This window comes from Lepus europaeus, chromosome 11 (assembly GCF_033115175.1).
Source record: "Lepus europaeus isolate LE1 chromosome 11, mLepTim1.pri, whole genome shotgun sequence".
NCBI classification, from domain to species: domain Eukaryota; kingdom Metazoa; phylum Chordata; class Mammalia; order Lagomorpha; family Leporidae; genus Lepus; species Lepus europaeus.
In genome coordinates, this window is record NC_084837.1 from 4,276,966 (window position 1) to 4,294,302 (window position 17,337).

Sequence of the window (17,337 nt, forward strand, 5' to 3'; positions counted from 1 at the left end):
GGACCAATAAACTCAATTATGTGAAGAAGTAATTGCCTTCTCTCATTAAGACCATGTATTTGTCTTTTGGGCAGTGCTTGATTTTCAAAACTTTAGACTGAAGATAGAATTGAGTGTAGGTGTGTGTGTGTGTGTGGACGTGTGCTGGACAGCTATGGGGTGTGGTTCAATCGAGGAGAACTTCACTGACTGGACTCAGAATTGCATGCCTGTAGTGTGTGTTTGCATCACTCCCCCCTAAGCATGATTCAATCTCATCAACTCGATCTCCATCTCTTTTCCCCTTCAGTCTAGTTTCTCGGAACTTGTCTGATCTTCTTCATCCGTTTCCTTCTCTGGTTTCTTCTCACTCTACTCCATTCAGGTTTGCTTCCCCTTCACACCACCAGAACAACCCACAGCAAGATCACCGGTCGTCTCCACTCCAGCCAATGGAAACAAGGCTGTGGCCGCTTGGTCTGGGGCAGTACTCGATGCTGGTGACCACTTCCTCTGTAGCACACCCTTCCTTAAGCTTCCCAGTGTCACAAGATGTCTACTCTTTCCTCCCTCACTCTACTTGTCTTTCTGGTTTCCTTTGCAAGCCTATCCTGTACCCACAAACCATTAATATGAAGGAGTTACGGCTTAATCCTGGTGTTCAGTTTGTTCTGTTCTTGTCTCCACAGCCATACCTCTCATTGTCCCCTTAATGCCAAGCTCTTCAATGCCTACCTCTGAGCCTAACCTCTGTATTCCACAGTCATGAACCCAGAATGCTACCGACTTGACTTTGTAAGGCACAGTAAACCAAGACTAAGCTCAGATGTCCCTTCAAAGTCTGGACTTCTCAGTGAGTGGCCCTTGTCTCTCATTGGGCTAACATTCCCTGTCTCCTCACTTATCACACCAACTCAACATCACTACAATTTCCCAATATCTGCTTCAGAGATTGAAGCAATACAACAAGCTTCAACCAATTCAACAAGTGCAGAAATAACCATATGAGAGGATATTATGAACAACTTTGCTCCCAAAACCTAAGACTTTGATGTCAGCAACCCATCTCCCACTAAAAAACTTATCAAGAAGAAATAGAAAATTTGAGTGGATTGCTACGTGTTAAAAATACATTGAGTTCATGTTGATAAAATCTCACAGGTGTGAGCACATGTGCCTCGTGTGCGCTCACACACACAGAGCCAGATATTTGGTGCATTCTCTTCAACACTGAAAATGCCAATGATTTTTACAAACACTGAGAAAATGATAAAGGCATGCTTTCTAACCTTTTTATTCCTGTCAAAATATGACAAAAAACTATGACTACTCTGTTGTGAATACAGGTGTAGAAATCCCAAGAAACAAGAGTGAACTGAACCTAGTGCTATGTAAAACTTCATCACAGTGAAATTTATTTCAGCAATGCAGAAATGAGTAAGTACTTGCACATCAATACAATTTTTCACATTAACAGCAAAAGAGAAATCTATCTGGTCATTTTGAAGGTTCTAGAAACAAAATGGGAGGCAAAGGATTTATAATAAACAGTGTTCTCAGGCTGCAGGTAGAAGAGACCTTCTAGACCTGAAGAATATTGACTTCTGAAAGCCTACAGAAGACATCGTACGTCAGTGATGGACATTTTAAAGCTTTTCCTCTGAAATGGGAGACAGAAGGATGCCTTTTATCATTTCTATGAAAGAGTAGAAAACAAAGCACATCGTGAGTTATAAAATTACCTTTAATAGTGGTAAAGTTATATGAATACGAAACCTGAAATAGTTATGAAACGTGTTAGGAATGATTTAATTAGTAAGATCACTGAATGTGAGGTCAATATGCAAAAGTAAATTGTATTTTTCTTAAAATAAAAATGAATCCATATATGGTAGCATCAAAAACTGACAACAGATATGAAACATGTCTACAGAGAAGATTTCAAGGTAATTGACTTTAAAGAAAATGATTTCCCCCATATATTTATATGTCCCCTAGTATCTTTTCCTAGAACATCATCCATCTGTGCATCCTTGGGCCAATACACCAGGCTCTTTCACTTCTACCCCTCTGTTCATCTTGACTCCCTGAGAACCTTTCCGCCTCGCTCTTCTCCAGTGTTTCTTACCTATTCTGAGCCTTTCACATCTCAATAGGTTTCAACATGAAAGGTAAGAGCAGGCATTCATAAAATTGAATTAAAAGCGAGAAGAAAGATTGCTAAGATGTAGCCAGCCAGATGTTTTCTACTTTATAAGTATTTTAAAAGAAATACATTAAGCTTTGTCAATTATTTTATTCTGTGTGTGCTGAAATAAATAGGAAAAAAAGTATCTAGAAATTGGTTTAGCAAAAATATGAGCAAAGTGCCTATTATGAAAATTTAAAAAAAATCAATTTATCACTTAAGATGACTTGAAGTTCTATAGATACCACATGATCCATGGATCATGCTCCTGGATATTTAACCAAATTAGTTGAGTGCTTGTATCTGCGCAAAAACTTTCACACAGATATTTATAGCAATTTTACTTATGGTTGCCAAAAATTGAAAGCAACCAAAATGTTATTCAACAGTGAGTGGGGGGAAAACAACTGTGGTACATCGAAATAACGGACTATTATTCAGTGATAAGAAAAGTCCTGTCAGTCTGTATAAGAGGTAGGTGTTTGACATGGTCATGAAGATACTGGGTTGGGACACTCAAATCTCATAACAAAATGCTGGGTTGGAGTCCCAGCTCTTCTCACAATTCCTGTTTCCTACTAACGTGTACCCTGGGAACCAGTAGGTGCTCATTCTAATAGCTGGGTCCCCCGAGCGAGACCTGGGTTGGTTTCTTTGTTCCAGGCTTCCATCTGGCCCATTCTTCAGCTGTTGCAGGTGTTTAGGAGGCAAACCAGAAGATGCAGGCTTACTCTTCCTGCCTTTCTGTTTCCCTGTCCCTCAAGAGGGAGGGAGGGAGACGGAAGAAGACAGGGAGAGACGTGAAAGAACTTGAAATGCGTATTTCTAAGTGGAAGAAGTTAGTTTGGAAAGTTGTGTAATATGTGATTCCAACCGTGTAGCATTTCAGAAAAGACGAGCTATAGCGACCATAAAGACATCAGTGGCTGCCGGGGGTACTGGGGTCAGGAGGAAGGGGTGAAGCGGTGGAGCCTGGGGAATATGTAGGGCCGTGAACTACCCTTGTGGTTCTGCGATCCTGGATACCCAGAGTGCAGTACAACAGAGCTGTACAACCCTGTCACAGATGATGGATGTCAGGTAATAACATATCAAGCTGATTGACCAGTTATAACATGCACTCCACTAATGCAACATGTAAATACAACATGTAAATACAACATGTAAATACAACATGTAGATACAACATGTAGATACAACATGTAGATACAACATGTAGATACAACATGTAGATACAACATGTAGATACAACATGTAGATACAAAAAGAACAAACTACTGGGCAGGAAGAGGAAGTACAAAGGAGCTCTGTATTCTGAGATTTCTGTAATCCTAATGTTGCTCTAAAACATAGTCTGTCACAAAAACGTGTATGGAAGTCATCATATTCATGGCTAAGGAGAGAACAGGATGAAGCTGTCAGATTACTTTGGAAAGAAATTACACTTCAATGCCCACTGTTCTTGTTGGGGGTTAAGGACGTTAGGCAAATCTCAAGTTTACATGCAAAAAAGACAAACCAATTTGAAGGAACAAAATAAGATGGGGGCTAACCCTGTCAAGACTTTAAATCTAGCGATTATCACTAAGTGGTATTGACGAGGTGGGGATAGGCAGGGATATGGGAATTTTGTATCTGATAGAGATGACATTGCAGGTGAGGTCATTGCAATAAAAAATGGTGAGATTTAAATATCCATGTGGGTAAAGCTAAAATCTCATCCAATGTCTAATCATAAACCCATAATTCAGGACAAGGTGAATGCCAGGCTGTGAAAAATACAACTAAAATTTTCACACAAAAATGAAAATTTGTGATCTTGAGATTTTAAAACTATGTGCATCACATATATACCAAATTAGAACACCTAAAGAAAAATATTGATAAAATTTAACTTGACATTTTTTATATGATAATTCTGGAACCACAACCTCTGAGGTATGCCCTTCCCATCGTTGCCATAACAACCAAATAGCCTTTCATTCATTTCCAGTCACTTCTGAATGGAAGTCTACACTTGATTAGAAAACTGTTGGAGAACCTTGATCTTTATTTTTAAAATTGGGAAAAACAAATGGGGTGGTTAGATTGGAAAATGTTTTAAAGTTTTGTTATGTGTTTGAAAGGCTGAGTTAGAGATCTTCCATCTGCTGGTTCAGATGGCTGCAGTGGCCTGGGGTGGGCCAGGCTGAAGCCAGGAGCTTGGAGCTTCATCTGAGTCTCCCACATGGGTGCAAGGGCCCACGCACTTGGGCTATCTTCGATTGCTTTCTCAGGCTTGTTAGCAGGGAGCTAAATTGGAAGTAGAGCGTCTGGACTTCACCCGGTGCTCATATGGGTCCACGTTACGGGCAGCAGCTTACCCCTTAACGCTGCACCACAAAGCTGGCCCTGGGGAAGAAATATTTTTACCCCCCACCCCAGGGTGGGCAGAATTTTGGCGAAACTGACACGCATCAGAAGACAAGTCTAAGAATCTTTGAATCGTTCTTCATAGTAGTTAAATAGGGTAAGCATTTTATGTATACTGTGGGAACATTAATGCATGAATTCTACATCTTCCCAGGATGGAATACCGTAGAACTTAAAGTGGCTCCATAAAGATACATCTGTCATTGTGGATAAAATCCTTGGGGCACTGCTAACAGAAAAGCAAATAATATTATAGCTCATACAGTTCATAAAAATAGTTTATACTCATAAAAATATTATTCTATGTCCTTGAATAATGATGTCTAATAAAATACCTGAAATGCAATTTTAGGATAGTGGTTAGTTCAATCAGGGCATGATGGGAAAGTCATCAGAGGTACAAAGGAAACATAATTGTACTTAAAGATTTTTATTTTATGAGGATGTCACCAGTGTCTGTTATGTAATTTTCTCTACGTATTCAGGATGGGTAGTATTTAAGACAACTGCAGAGAACTAGAACAACTGCACAGAAGGGCAGGTGGCAATATGTAACTGAAGCTGACAGCCTCTTTTTAAAAAATACTTTATTTGGTTGAAAGATGGGGGTGGAGGTGAATATTGATCAATCTATTGATCAGACCAAAACCAGGACCCAGGAGCTTCCTCTGAGTCTCCCACATAGTTAGCAGGGGGCCAGGCTCAAGTATTTGGGCCATCTTCTGCTGTCCCAGGTACATTGGCTATGAGCTGGATTGGAAGTGGAGCTCAAACCAGAGCTCATAAGGGATGCCAGTGTCGCAGGTGACGACTTAGCCCACTATGCCACAGTGCTGGCCCTGGCCTGAGAGTTTCTTAATGGAGCTCAAAGTTCAGAGCTCTGAAATGATCATGGGCAGAGGTGTATGAACAATGACAGGGAGATATGTACGCTAAAAGGCCATTAAAACCTTTTAGAGCAGGAAAAGTGAGGGACAGTGAGATAGGACATCAGTTAGAGCAGGTGGTATAGTGTGGAAACTCATTTGCTATTTATTTACTGTTTGCTAAGGGCATTAATTGATGTGAGCACACTGGATCCTACCAAAGAATATGGCCATAAAACCAGAGACACGAAGTTGGGAGTGAATCCAGTGATACTCATTGTGGTCGTGGATTAACTTACAGTTTTTTATTAAAAAAAAAATAAAAAATTCATGGGAGAGAGAGCACCCTCCCACCAGTTGGTTCATCCCCCAAATTCCCAGAGCTAGATGAGAGTGAGCCCGGGAGACAGGAAGGCAATCCAGTTCTCCCTCGTGGGTGGTAGGAGCCCACCGACCAGAGCCATCATTGCTGCTTTCCTGGGTGTGCCTAGCAGGAAGTTGGAATTGGAAGCCAGGACTCCAACCAAGTACTCCATGGTGGGCCACTGGGCAAAAAACAACCCACGCCTATAGTTTTGTTTTTTTTTTTTTAATTTTCTAGACACAAAGAGCAATACAGGTGCTGAAGAGATTTCTATTTCTCAGTGCTCATACTGTGTGCTGGCTATGGGGTCAGGAAGTGGTCAGGAATTGGGGATAATGTGTAGTTACGGCGTAGTACTGCCTTCCTCTCCCACTGTCCAGGGGCAGAGATGAACAGGTTTCTAGATGAAGATAATCCAGTAAAAGAAAGGTGGAAGAAGGCGCCGGGGAGGGTAAAGCCCTTGTGGTCTCGGCGCCGGGAGGTAGCTGACGTCCGGAGCAATCTGGTCCCTGGGCTGGCTCAGCATTCGCTGTTGGGCATCATCCCCGCACCGGAAAGTGGAGTTCTCCTTAGCTGTTGGGTGCTGGTGCTTCCCGAATGTTCCATGTGGGAAGATGCTGCTTGTGGCTAAGTGTAGGGCACTGTGGATGGGGTTGGCTGGTTCTCATCTGCTTCCCAGCCCTCCTGCAGACCTGAAAGTCTCCATATTTAAGGTGAGCCGCCTGTCTTGTCTTGTTCGTATTTTTAAAGCTTTGATGTTGAGTGAGGCTTCCCTTTTCCTCTCCTTTTAAAAAGTCTGATTTGTTTTCTTTCAGTTACTTCTGGTGAGGGATGAATCATAATAATTTAGAATGCTTCCATTTCTTCCAGATGGGACCTGCTTGACCTCATATGATAAAGCTTTGAAATTTTGATTAGTCTTTCTACTAATGTGTCGAGAGTCTACTGGGGTGGGGAAGCGTTTATCTGCCAGGGGCTATTTGGGTATTTATGACATCATTCATGGGCCTTATAAAATTATCAACTTAAAAATTAGACTTATAAAGATTTATTGAATTTTGAGTCCCACCTGCGGTTGCTTTGGCTGAGCCAAACCGAATGATCTCACAGGTCTTACATGGCCCTCACCCCTGTGAGGATCTCTAGGGCTCGACACTTCCTCCTGCAGCTGTGACTTGCTACATGGATGGGACTTACAAAATGGAAATGGCAAAGGGAAGAACTTATGGAGAAAGTCAGCTGAGCCCTGTGTGGGTTTCCAAGAGCTCCCCCTCCTTGGAGGCACACAAGGCAAACTCGGTAGCTCCATCCGTGTGGACTGACCCAAGTGAAATGCTACCTGCAGGGCCACTCTCTGGAGAGCCTCTCTGCTGAGGACTGGCCACACTGGCACCGCTTACCTCGTACATGCTAGGATTCTAGACTCTCAGAAGCAAAGCACTGTTACTCCCAGACTAAATCTTTTGCATCTACAGTTTAGGCCATGTGAGCAGCTCTCGGCAGTGAGGATTGAAGGCAATCTCCCTGAGTCGAAGCTCTTGAAGCCAACAAGGGCCTCTCTCGCAAGCAGACATCCAAAGGATAGCAGACTCAGACCTGCTGGTAGAGCTTTCCAGAATAATTTCTTCTTTTGATGATTGGAAAGTTGGTGAGGGTGTACTTAAGTCATTATGCATTTTGTTGTGTTCACTCCAGTCACTTTCGGGCAAGATAGCAACTGTGTATGTCCTATCAGAGTTTTGAGTTACAGTGGAAGTACGAATCTGAATGTCTCAGAAATCCTAGCTCCTTCCTCTCCTTTACTCCAGTCCGCTCTAAGCACAGAATGTGGATTAGAAATGACTGAGGGGCCAGCTTGGGGGCTCAGCTGGTTAAGCCGCTGCTCGTGACACTGGCTTCCCATAGGGGAGCGCTGGTTCAAGTCCTAGCTGCTCAGCTCCTGATCCAGCGCTCTGCCCATGTGCCTGGGCAAGCAGAAAGCAATAGCTCAGCACACGGGCCCCTGCCACCTCTGTGGGAGACCAGAATGGAGGTCCAGGCTCCTGACTTTGGCCTGGCTTGAATCTGGCTTTTGTGGCCATTTGGGGAGTGAACCCGAGCATGGAAGATCCGTCTTTGTTCCCCTCCCTCTGTTCTTTTCCTTAGAAATAAAGTATTTTAAATAAAAATAACTGAGAAATACATAAGCAGTTTTAGGGCCTTTGTTGTGGCTGGGCTTCTTATGAGACTAATAAGGAAAGACTGCATGAATCAGGCAAGAAAGGCATGTTTGTTAATGTATCATTTCCTTCCAAAAACACCTGTAAGGGGATTGGCAAATGCACCCAGTTCCCTTGGTTTGCCTTCATGGTGGAAGGGTTTTGGTCTCCATGGTATAAATTTAAATAGTGTGTCCAGTCAATGAAAAGACCCACCCATAATGTGATTGCAAATTCAGTATCAAGTTGAATGATTGATTGGGAAGCTGTGTTTTAGGAGGAAAAAGCCAAATGTATTAAAGGACAGGAAGTGTTCATCACACAGAACTGATTGTAAGAAGCATCTTTGTCAGATAGGCTCCATCAGCTGGGAGGGAGGGGCTTGATTCTGCTCCGAGCGTGAGTTGTGCGCTCAGGTGACGACTCCTCCCGTGGTTCTCGCAGACTGCAAAATGACCCACAGCACTGCATCAGCTTGCCTTTATCTTTGATGTAAGATGGACATCCACCAGATCTTCAGTTTTAATTATGCATTTTTCTACTTAAACATGGTATAATATGAAGCTTACTTTCTACTGGTAGGAAAACAGTGTCTTGACAGTTGACCAAAAAGGCATTCTGTTTACCAGTTCTGACCAATGAGTAACTGCTCGCCTGAATTGACAGTGTATGAAAGCAAACCCCGTTTTCATCACAGCTAAAGAAGAACTCTGAGAAGCGCAGTTGGAGTCCGTGTTCCTGAGCAGCTCTAACAGGGCGCTCAAGAGATGCGCCGCTGTCTTTCGGACACTCCACCTCCGCGGGCCTTATTCAGAGTGCTGTGGTCCAGGCTCGGTCTGAACCCTGAGGCTGACGCTAAAGCTTCGCCGTTCTTTCCCAGCTGGGCACCTGCTGACAGCTAGGGAGGAAGCCTGGCTTTGAATCGTGATAAGTGAGGCCTCTGTTAGACTCCTTGGCGGGGGCGCTGTTTCCTGTAAAGACTGTCCTGCCTGTTGTGGTTTGGGGGAGCAGAGTGATTATTTTTGCTCACTTAAAGCTGAAGTCGGCTAAGTAGGGTACCAGAAGGGATCTTTCTTCCAAGCTAAGCCTCTCTCCCATGCTGCAAGTTTGAAGAGCAGGTGTCACATTGTAACGTGGTCTTTTGGTGTCTATGAGAATAACTTGTGAATTTGTGTCATGGTAGAAAATGGAACAAATATATTTGAGTTCATTTTAAAATATCCTTTGCAATCAGAAAAATAGTATATTTTGTTAAGGAAGGAGAATTTGTCTCAGTAGCCTTTTCTTCGTGCCTGGCCCTTTTTGGGTTTATGCTTTACATTTTATCTGAGGGATGCAGTCTCCACTGGAGAGGTGACATTTTCAGACACAGTCCAACAGGGGATGGCTTCTCATGTGCCTTGAAACAGTATTTTTCTGGGCTCATGTTTTCCTGTTTATATGTTTACAATTTTGTATACATAGTACTGTGCAAAATAGGATGCACGAGCAAACTATGGTTAGAACTGTCTTTCACATTTTTAAAGTTTGGGTTTCTGATACATTGTAATTAATGCACCCCGGTCCTTTTCTTCCACTGAACACAAAGATGGAGCAAGCACATGGCAAAGGAGTTGAAGTTCCTGAGAAGTGAGTAGCAGCAGGTGGATTAGAGAAGACAAGAACGGAAACACCAGTCAATGGGAGAGGAGATCGCCAATCAGCCCCAAATCCAGAAGTGAGCAGTGGGTCTCGAGACCCTTGAAGAAGAGAAAACAGAAGTCTGACAGCCCAGAGGGCAGGGAACTTCCCCTCTTCTGTGGCTCCTTTGTCTCGGCTCTATCACGCCCCAGTTCCACCACAATCTTATCTGGGGGTGGTGACAGCTATGGGTGCTAAAACCATGGGTGACAGCAATATCCTTTCTACTGTGAAGCTGTAGTTTCACTTGGTGAAACTTTGCATTTAAAAAAAGAAAACCTATGTCTTACTATTACTCTTGATTATTCAAGAGGCTTGTTTGAGTGGAGAACTGAAAAATGGAGTCCCTGGGACCAGGGGAGACCGGTGATAAGAGACTTGGGAAAAGATCTATAAACTGTGATCCCTGGACTCACCCCAACCTGATCCTTGCCCTTATCCCTCTGCCGACAACTTTGAGGAAGGAGCTGATGGATGAACTTCACCCAAGCCCCAGGCTGTGCTCCTCAGGGTGCCCTCCCAGGCAGGGCAGCCTCAGGTGGGCCTGCATTGCTTCTGGGAACTGACATGATGTTGGAATCGGAGTCCAGAGCAGGGACTCTGGGATACATCTACAGATAGAAGAAGCTAAGCTAACCTCACATTGCATAAAGACATACACAGCCAGGCCTGTTGTCAACTGCTGGAAGCTAAAGAGAAGAAAATCTTCAGGGCCCCCAGAGTCTTCATAGCTTATTTTTAGGAGAACAGCGATTCCATGGACAGATTTCTCATCAGAATTCACGGAAGCCAGAGAGCAACGGTAAACCGTTTTCAAAGTGCTGGGGGAAAAAAATGGGCAGAAACCAGTGCCCAGCCACACAATCCCTTGGGAATAAAAGTGAAGTGAGGATGTCTTCAGAGGAGGGAAGTGGAGCCAGGAGACTTCCTGTGAAGTAACGAGTGAAGGAAATCCCATACATGGTGAGGGGGGAGGTTAGCACAGAAATAGTTAGAATTGGAGGGGACGGTGTAGTATACGACAGATGATTCTTTATTTCAAATGTGCTGTATGGTTGACACCAAGGCTCAAACAGTGTAGAATTCTCAACATGTCTAGATTTCATATTTAGGATAGTGTGCAAATGGAGGGGGGCAGGAAGCTAGATGGTGGCAGAGCAGGTGGAATACTCTCTCGCAGTCTCCCACTGCCCACATCTTAACCCTGGGGCCCCATGACTGTGATACAGTCCCTGCCCAAAAAATGGAAGAAAGAACCACTGAGATGAGGTTAAAACTGGATCCTGAGCGAGGGAGAGGGAAGGCTGTGTATTTCTTGCTGAGCCTGATCTAATCGCACCAGTCCTCAGGGCCGGGGCGGCTGGCACAGTAATGGCTCAGGTGCAGGGAGAGGAGCGCTTTTCCTGGTCTGTGTGGCTTTGGCAGTGTGGACGAGGCCTAGCACACTGAGGAATGCAGGAGGCCTCCAAACGCTGGAATCTGTTCTCAGCTGACTGCCAGCCAGAAGAGAGGGCCCCTGGTCCTACAAACATAAGGAGTGGAAAGTTAAGGACTGAAACTTCCAGGGGAGAAATCCTGCTCCGGAGCCTGCGGGAAGGGCTGCAGCATTGATGGCGTCTTGATTGGAGTGTGTCCAGAACTTCTGACCTGCAGGCCTGAAAAACCGTAAGCCTATCTTGTAACGCCAGGAAGCTCTAGTTACTTGTTATGTGAAGAATAGAAAAGAAATGCAGGTGATCTGACTGATCTGTTCCTTCAACTGAAATGGCAAATATTGTGAAAACACTGAAAAGTTACCTGAACAATGCCCTGACTGGAACAACCACCAGAAATTCATACAAAGACTTTGAAGCCAGTCAGTCACAGCTGATGAAATGGAATACTAGAAAAAAGGGGGCAGAGGAGGGGAAACAGAAGAAAGAAAACAGAAAAACAAATATTAAAGTTGCAGACCTAAATCCAGTATATCAATCAATGTTAAATATAAATGGTCAAAACTAACCTGCTAAAAGGTAGATTCTTAGACTGGATTTTTGAAAATGATCTGGTTGGAAGGGTATTTACCTAGTAGTTCAGATGCCCACGACCCATATCAGAGTGCCTAGATTTTACTCATTGAACTCCTAAAGGTCTAAGGGTTGTGGTGCTAGCTCTCAGCTCAGGGCAGGTTCCAGCTTTTGATTGCTTGCTACATTCCTTAATGTACCCCTACCCCACCCAGTCCTCAAAGCCACAGATTGTAGAGGAAAAATCCTTGTTGGTGTGCATCTCTCTGACCCACTCCCTACCGATTCCAGCTTCCCACTAGCACAGATCCTGAGAGGCAGCAGTGATGGCTCAGGTAATTGGGTTCCTGACACAAATGAGAGAACTGGGTTGCATTCTTGGATCTTGGCTGTGGCTTTGGCTACAACTGGAAATATTAAAAATACCATACACTATCTTGCCAATAAAAATGAAGTGCATATGAATGTAATAAAAACAGGTACTGGATATGCATGCTAAAGTCAGAAAAGGCTGGAGAACCCAAAGAGGACCTAAATAAATGGAGTGCTGTGCTCTGCTGTAGCAGAAGACAACATAGTAAACATGTCAGTATTAAAACTCCAGCCGTGGTTTTTGGCATAAACATACTCTAAATGTACATGGAAGTACAAAAGAAGTAGAGTATCTTAAACACCAGAAAAGAGTGAGTTTGGAGGAGTTCCATGACATGACTTTAAGATTGCTGTGCCGTAGTAATCAAGACAAGATAGTATCAGAGAAGTGAGAGTCATAGGTCAATTGGAAAGAACAGAGTCAAAAAATAAACCTGCACACATACAGCACATGACTTCTAAAGTTGATGCAAAGCAACTTGGAAATAATCTTTTCAAATATTGGTGTTAGAAAAAAATTTCCATATATAAAAACTAAACCTTTGTCTTATGCAGAATTTCTCCAGTAATCATGTATGTAAATGTAAAATGTAGAACTATAAACCATTAGAAAACATGGAGGTGTACCTTCCTTAATTGGAGTTAGGCAAAGGGTTCTTGGATATGATCTCAAATATACATTCCTTAGAAGAACTGGGCTTCATTAAACTTAACAAATTTTGCTTTGCAAAAGATAATATTAAAAGCATGAAAAGAAATAATCCTGGGGGAAAATATTTGCAAATTCTGTTCCTAATGCAAGACTTGTATACAGAATAAAGAACCCTCTCTCATAACTCAAGATGATACAATTTTTAGAAGTTAAGGTCTTGAAGAGACAGGTCACCAAACAAGATATAAAGATAACAAATGAATAAATATTTTTGGTATTGCACAACAGTAGAAATTAAAACCTCGAGGTGCTATCATTTATTAGAATGTGGCCTTTGCTTACGCAGTGAAGCGATTACTTCTCCCATGGCCCAGTTGTCACCCTCCAGGGCATTTATCCCACAGCAGTGAAAAGGCACCTTCAAGCAGAAACCGAGCCGTGAATGTTTATGGCAGCCTTATTAAAAGCTGCGCACTGGGAACGACCCAAATGTCCTTGGGAGAGTAACCAGATACATTCTTGTACACCTGCACCGTGGACTGCCACCCTTAGTAAGAAGAAGCAAATGATTGATGCATGCAGCGCCTTCGATGAATCTCAAAGGTTAACACTTTAAGCTGAGTGAAAGAAGCAGTCTCTAAAACTTGCAGACTGCCTGATTCCCATTTCAAGACATTCTCCAAAAAGAAAATTATAATCGTGGCCGACGGATCAGCAGTTGCAGTAGCTGCCAGAGGAATGCGCTGGGGTCTGGGCATGTACGACTCTAAGGGGAGAGACCCTGCTGTGTCTTGATCGTGATGGTGTGAACGTGAATCTGTAAACACGTTAACATTTCAGAACTGTGTTCTAAAGGAAGAAATGTCAGTTTTGCTATGAGATTTTAAAAAAGGAAAGACAAGAATTGAAAGCATTTTAATTCAAAACAAAGATTGTAGAACTGCTGGTCCCAGTGTCCAGTGATCTTAGTTATATCCCCGTCTCTCTTCAGAATTTCCAATATTTCCATTCCCAACCAATGCAAAGAAAGGAGAGAAGCCATTTGTCGGCCTGGATTGTTTAACTGGATGGAAGAGAGCGCTGCTTCCACAGGGAAGGCATTCTTCAGAGGTGCAGCTTTGTTAAAACCTTCCCTCTATGTTCTTAGATTTTTTTGGTTCTCAACACCGAATCTGCAAACTTGTTCTGGATTCCGGCTCAGTTTCTCCTTCAGACAGGCAGAGCTCCCCTACGGGGGAGTGCCAGCATCTCTCTAGGACCGGAGTTGCACCACTCACCGGGGCTTGTTGGGAGGCAGATTCTTGGGACTCCTGTGGTGTCATTTTAGGTGCTAGAGCTGAGGAATGAGCATTGCAAAGACACTATCTGTTTCAGGGGGTACAGGGACCCTAACTGAGAACTCCTATAGGGTCAGCAATGTAAACCCATGAGTTATCTGTCTACGTGTGTGTCTCTCTCGCCTCAGCTGTATTGAAGCACAGATAGGTTTCCATGTGACCCTATTAAAGACGGTGCTGTCCTCCATTCTCTGGGTACCTCTTAGGTGCTTGCACTGAGGTCACCGTGCATCAACCCCTTAGCCACGCTCCAGTCTCTTTGCTTACCTCACTGTGTGGGCTTAGCCTCTGCCTGCAGACATTGGCTAGCAGATGGGTTATTCCCAGAACTCAATTGCCTTATTTGTGCCCGGTCGCTAGGAGCCTCCTTCTCAGTTGTTATACATTTTCATACATGTTACTTTCATCACAATATACTTTGTGGTTGTTCAAGATTGTTTTTTAATTCTGCCTCAGATGTTTTGTTTCCTCTGTCATAAACTACATCTGGATGTAGTTAGTGTTGAATTTATAGAAATTCTTTTTTTTTAACTTTTATTTAATGAATATAAATTTCCAAAGTACAGCTTATGGGTTACAATGGCTTTCTTTTGCCCAAATGTTTCATTTATATTGTGCTTTATTTCTCATTTCTGTGATTTCTCAGGCTATGGTCTGTGTCCTGAATTTCTCACAGTGACTGTCGCATTGTGAATGTTCTAGATAGGCATATTGGTGTGCCGTTTCCTTCTCTTAAAAGACTGTTATCTGTCTCCAGTAAGTATGATTTGGATAAAAAACATTTTATTTCTTTTTTGAAACTTTTAAAAGGATTGATTTATTTATTTGAAAGAGAAGGAGAGACAGATCTTTCATCCACTGATTCATTCCCCAGATGGCCACAATGGCCAGGGCTGGGCAGGCCTAAGCCAGGAGCTGCTTCCAGGTCTCCCACAAGGGTGCTAGGGACCCAAACCCTTGTGTCATCCTCTCTCACTTTCCCAGGCCGTTAGCAGGGAGCTTGATCGGAAGTGGAGCACCTGGGACTTGAATTGGTGCCATATAAATTGCTGGCATCGCAGGTGGTGGTTTACCCACTGTGCCACAATGCTGGCTCCTCTTTAAACATTTTTTTTTTATTTTTGACAGGCAGAGTGGACAGTGAAAGACAGAGGGAAAGGTCTTCCTTTGCCGTTGGTTCACCCTCCAATGGCTGCTGCAGCCGGCGCTGCGCTGATCCGAAGGCAGGAGCCAGGTGCATATCCTGGTCTCCCATGGGGTGCAGGGCCCAAGCACTTGGGCCATCCTCCACTGCACTCCCTGGCCACAGCAGAGAGCTGGCCTGGAAGAGGGGCAACCGGGACAGAATCTGGTGCCCCGACTGGGACCAGAACCTGGTGTGCCGGCGCCACTAGGCGGAGGATTAGCCTATTGAGCCATGGCGCCAGCCCTTTTTGAACATTTTTTAATTTTACTTTTCATTTTATTGGAAAGGCAAAGACACAGAGAAATTCCCCATTAATTATTCCATCCCTAAATGCCTGCAACAGCCAGGCTGGGCCAGCCTGAAGCCAGGACCCTAGAACTCAGTCCACCTCTGCTGCCTCCCATGCTGTGCATTAGCTGGAAGCTGGATCAGAAATGCAGGACTCGAAGCGCACAGTCCGACATGGGATGTAGGCGTTTCAAGCAGTGTCTCAACAGCTGTGGCAGCCTCCTACCCTGGCTAAGAACATGTCTAAACAAATGTAAGAGCACTCCTTTTTAGTATGTTTACAAGTCAGTTTACAAGATGTGAATTGAGTGATGTGTTTGTTTTGGTAAGGGGAAATACAAGTTTCTGTTTAGACTAACACTTCCTAGGGGCTGGTGTTGTGGTATACTGGGTTAAGCCACTGTCTGGAACACCAGCATTCCATGCAACACCGGTTTGAGACCCGGCTGCTCCACTTCTGATCCAGCTCCCAGTAATGTGCCTGCGAAGGCAGCTGAGGATGGCCCAAGTGCTTGGGCCCCTGTAACAATGTGGGAGACCCGGAATAAGCTGGCAACCGGCTTTCGCCTGGCCCTTATGGCCATTTGGGGAGTAAAACAACAGATGGAAGATTCTTTCTCCCTCTTTCTGTATAACTCTTTCAAATAAATACATCACTTTTAATGATTTCCTTGTTTGGAGGGCAGAGTGACTGAGAGGGATAGACAGAGATCTTCCATTCAAGAGTCTGTTCCTCATATGGCTGCAACAGCTACGTCTGGGCCAGGCCAAAGCCAGGAATGAGGAACTCAATCCTTGTCTCCCATGAGGGTTGCAGGGGTCCACATACTTGGGTCGTCTGCTCTGCTGCTTTCCCAGGCTCATGAGCTGGAAGCTGGAATGGAAGTATAGCCACTGGAACCGGGACTTGAACTGTCACGGGAAGTAGTGGCTTACCCACTGTGTGACAATGCCAGTCCTTGGAATAACCTTTGAAAAGAAGCAAATTTGTAAAGAATTTTAAAGATTTAGGACCAACATGGCCCAACGTGAAATAATTTAAAAAGTAATTTAAAAAATCTGATGCTATTAAATCTTTACTCTGTGCTAACCACTGCTCTCAGCACTTTATCCATACGAGCTCATGCTGCCTTCCCCACAGCCCCTAAGGTACTGATGGTTAAACCCCTTTGTAGGGTGGGAGTAACAACGAAAGCAGATTTGAAGTAACTTGACCAGGAATTCGGACATGGAAATGATGAAGAGCTTTCCTTGGCTGAGCATTTTAATGCCTCAGCACCAGTATGTACTTTACTTCATTTTGTCTGTAAATGGGCAGTGTAAGCCCCAGTGGAAGGTGAGAAAATTGGAGCTTAGAGAAGTGACTTTCCCTAGCCACTCCAAGTAGAACATAGCAGAGAATTGTGACCCAAGGCATCTGTCTGTAGTGCCCAAGCTCTCAGTACCTGTGCTGTCTTAGACCCTGTGGACACTCTTGCCTGTGGTCACTGGGGAAGAATCAGAGATTTACATAGTCCTGACCTTGGACTGGGTTGATCACCTGGTCTCTGCTTTGTGTCTTTGTTCCTCCCAAAGAATGTCCTGGAATGATGTAGGGAGGGGAAGCACAAAATCTTGAGGTCTTTCATTTTGGAAAAGTTTTTTGGTCAGTACTCTGGGCCATTTGTTCTTCAGCCACATATGGCAAACAGAGAAGAGGCCAGGTGGTACAGGCCAATAAATGTGTAATTATTTGAAAATTACATTTTTCATTTAAAAGCAAAATAGTAAATTTTTTAAAATTCTATCTCACTAGATACAATAAATATG